Here is a 4696-nt window from a genome sequence, read left to right on the forward strand (position 1 = left end):
TATGAGCTCTAGTTGTTGTCTTACCCAGCCCAAGAGGATAAGGCCTGCATATGTTTCATCATCATTATCAGGTGCCGTGCCCAGTTTGAGCTTTGATTGCCATGGTCCACACACTTCTGTTTTGGGTCAAGTGGATCAATTCATTGGTATTCATTTCCAGTTCTCTGTCCGCTGTCTCCATCATCATTTGTCTTTGTCTTCCTCTTGCTTTCTTCCCTTCAACCTTTCCCATAATTACCATGCATTCTAACTCCTCTTTCCTAATCACATGTCCAATGAAGTTACATTGCCTTTTCATGATCTCATACATTATTTCTCTTTTTGTGTTTGCTCTGCTCATGACACCCTCATTAGATATTCGTTTCGTCCATGATATTCTTTGCATCCTCCTCAAAAACCACATCTCTGCTGTTACAATTCATTTCCTCATAATACTAGATATTGTCCAACATTCTGAGCCATACAATATCACTGGATAAATGTAACATTTCTGTACTCTGAGGCTGGTTGTCATGCCTAGTTTAGTATTGGTCAGTATACTCTTCATTCTCGTAAAGGTGTCTTTTGCCATCCCTATTCTTCTTTTGATGTCCATGTCGCACCTGCCATCTGATATCACCCAGCTTCCTAAGTAGCAAAAGTTCTGTACTTGTTTTATATCTTCCCCATTTATTCTCAGCCTGCAGATAGGATTCTCCTTCTTTTTGGATATCACCATACATCCTGTCCTTCTGCAATTGATGATAGACCCATTTTTGCACTTTCTTCAACAATTATATCAATAAAGTTTTGTAGTTCTTCCTCCATACTTGCAATTAACACAGTGTCATCAGCATATCTGAAATTACTGATATTTTCACCACCAGCTTTGATTCCCAAGATGTCTCTTATTTTTTGTAATGTTGTTTCGCTGTACACATTAAACAAATCCGGGGAGAAAACACACCCTTGTCTAATGCCTCTCTTGATTTTCGTAAACTGACTCACTTCTCCATCTATTCTTACAGCAGTAGTTTGTTCCCAGTACAGATTCCTGATTAGGTGGAGGTCTTCCGAATCTAGATCTAGACGTTACCCTGTCTCTACCCTGCATAGTTTTGTATAACTCCATAAGACTTCCTGTCATTCTCCTTCACTCCAGGGAATAAACTCCTAACCTATTCAACCTTGCCTTATTAACTCAGGTCTTCACTCATATCCTAGAGATACTAAAACCCACGACTACAACAGGGGTATTTAAATACCTGTAATTAAATTATTCTGATTAAGGAGCTCATATTGACTGAAATAACCTTGCTGCTGTCAATTTGCTGTAAATGCTCAGCTGATTTGCGGATATCATTCATTGAAAAGAATCTATAGTGCTCCTACATACCTGCAGGTCTTCGGTTTGGCATGTGCATTGAAAAGTCTGAGAATCTGCATCCAGAATATAATTTCCTCCCCTCCCCTCAGTACCAATGTTCAATGTTCTTTCAGATTAGTGCAGTACTTCACTGCTGACTGGGATCTGTGAAGCGCATTGGAGGGAATCTCATTATTTTATTATATTTAGAGATACAATATGGGTTCTGGCCCAACAATTGTAGAGCCCAATTACATCTATGTGACTAATTAACCTACTAACCCACATGTCTTTGGAAAATAGGAGGGAACCAAAGCACCCGGTGAAAAAGGATCCAGTGTTTTCCAGTTTTCCAGTTTTCCAGGCGTATATGCTGAATAAACTCTTCTCAGGTCTCAGGCCTCCAGCCAGGTACAGATACCAATTATAACCGATGTTTTGATAACAAAGTTCGCCATCTTCAGTAGGGATGAAGCCTGGGCATGTCTAGTCCAGTGGTACTTATAGCTCCATCATCTGACCCTCTTGATTGGTTAGTCCTCATCCAATCATGTTTCTGCTCTCCCACTTTGCTTACAATTGAATTCCAGTTCTTACAGAGTGAGACCTTTGTCTTTGTTAAAAACCTTTTCCTCTGGTTTTATTTCAATGGCTTCCTTTACCAGGCAGTCCCAAAGGCCACTGGCATGGCATAGTGGTTTTGTGCTGTCAAAGTCAATCCTATGGCCATTGCAAGTGCAATGTTCTGCTATCGCCGATTTCTCCGGGTAACCCAATCAATACATCTGTGCGCCTTCATGTGGGTTGTCTGGCCAATATACACTGCTCTGCATTTACAGGGAATCCTGTAAGTGCCAGCCAATCTGAGTCCTTGTACAGAATGGCTACAAGGCGATGGAAATTAAATTAAAAGGCCCAATGAGAAAACCAGGAAAACTAACAACAAGGACGAACTCGTCGCTACCACTTGTCTTCCCTATACTTCCACTGTTTCTAGAAGGACCGTTAGGATCCAGAAGAAATACTAGATTAATATTCACAAACCTGTAAGGCAGCTCAAATCACAACTTATCTGGCGTTATCTTTAACCCACGCAGTGCCAGTGGAGAATGTACAACCTCCTTACAAATAGCAACATTGATTGAACCCCCAAGCAAGGACGTAATATTGAGGCTTCATAAATCACTGGTGAGGCCTCATTTGGAGTATTGTGGATAGTTTTTGGCCCCTTGTCTTCAAAAGGGTGTGCCAAAACTGGAGCGTGTTCAAAGGAGGTTCGCAAAATTGACCCTGGGATCAAATAGCTTGTCATATGAAGAGCATGTGATCGCTCTGGGCCTGTATTCACTAGAACTTAGAAGAATGAATAGTAACCTAATTGAAACCTATCGAATGGTGAAAGGCCTTGATAGAGCGGATGTGGAGGGGATGGTTCCTATGGTGGGAGAGTCAAAGACCAGAGGATACAGCCTCAGAATAGGGGAGACATCCTTTTAGAATGGAGATGAGGAGGAATTTCTTTAGCCAGATGGTGGTGAATCTGTGGAATTTTTTGCCACAGGTAGCTATAGAGGCCAGGTCTTTATGTATATTTAGGGCAGAGGTTGATAGATTCTTGATTGGTCAGGGCATGAAGGGATACAGGGAGAAGACAGGAGCTTGGGGCTGAGAGGGAAACAGGATCAGCCATAATGAAATGGCGATGGGCCAAATGGTCTAATTCTGCTCCTATATCTTATTGTCTATCAGAGATTGCTGACGCTGTAAAGTATAATGCTCATTGCTACACCACAGAACTTCATGCAACATTAATAACACCATTACTGTGTTTATCAAAGAACAAATTGTTCACTCACATCTTGTAAGTTTCTTATCAGAGTTAAGACACATATAGAAGCCTCAACATATCTCACAGGTTCCATCATTCATTGTCTAACTTGAAAGACACCAAAAATTCCTGATGTGCTTCCTGTGCATTTCAAGTTTTACAAGTGCTAATCTGTACTGACAGCAGGGTACTGACAGAACAGCTCAGGAAATGGATCTTAACAGAAACTTGTACTGTCCCGGAAGAGAATTCGACACACAATTACTTTACCTCCAATATGCTCATAAATGTCTGGCCAGACTCTGCTCTCACTCCATTTTCCTAGATCCTGCCTGAGCAGCTGAGTTCCTCCAGCATTTTGTGCCTGCTGCAAAAGACATGAGAATAGATCTAGGCCATTCGGCCCATTGATGATGGGCCATTCTATCATGGATGATTTATAATCCCTCCCAATCCCATTCTCCTACCTTCTTGCAACCTTTGATGCACTTGCTAATCAAGAACGTATCAACTTCTGCCTTAAATATACCTGATGACTTCTCCGCAGCCATCTGTGGCAATGAATTCCACAGATTCACCACCCTCTGGGCTAAAGAAATTCCTTCTCATCTCTGTTATAAAGGGCCATCCTTATATCCTGAGGCTGTGCCCTTTGGTTCTAGACTCTCCCACCTAAAAGAAATGCCCTCTCCATGACGGCTCTATCTAGATGCAACCGGGCAGATGCTATAGCCAAGATGGCCCTGAGACAGCGGGGAGATGGGGTGCATGTGGCTGTCCGGGAAGTGAAGGATATATGGATGAGGGCAGCATCAATGATGGAGCAGGGGAAACCCCCTTCTTTGAAAAAGACGGGCATCTCTGAGGTCCTAGAAAAGAAAGACCCATCCTGGGGACAGCATTCTCCACAGCTTCCACCATCTTCAACAGGTCCCTACCACCAAACACATCTTTACCTTCCCCACTCTATCCATTTTCAGCAGGGATCACTCCCCCCGTGATTTCTTACCCCATTCATCCTTCCCTCCCCACTAATCTCCCTCCTGGAATATATCCCTTCAAGCAACAGAAATGCTACACCTGCCCATTTACCTCCTCCCTCACCTCCATTCAGGTCACCAAACAGTCCTTCCAGATGAGGCAACATTTCACCTCCAAATCTATTGGCGTCAACTCCTGTATCCCATCCTCCCTAGGCAACCTTCTCTATATTGGTGTGATCCAATGTAAATTGGGGCCAAAAACCTTCTTCAGGACTGAGAAGGAAGGGGAAAGTCACCAGAATATTTTTCTGTTGTTGCCTTATTTTGTTTTGTCGTTGTTGCTTGTGTTGTTCTGCTGAACATTGTGGACATGCTGTGTTGGTGCCGGAAAGTGAGACAACACTTACTGGATGTCTGCAGCACATTCTTAGGTGTGCTGGTTGTTAAAAAAAAATGATACATTTGACTGTATGTTTCCACCTACAGTACTGAGCAAAAGCCAGGCACATATTTATGACAGGGTGCCTAAAATTGCAAGTT

The sequence above is a fragment of the Mobula hypostoma genome, chromosome 14 (genome assembly GCF_963921235.1).
Source record: "Mobula hypostoma chromosome 14, sMobHyp1.1, whole genome shotgun sequence".
Taxonomy (NCBI): Eukaryota; Metazoa; Chordata; class Chondrichthyes; order Myliobatiformes; family Myliobatidae; genus Mobula; species Mobula hypostoma.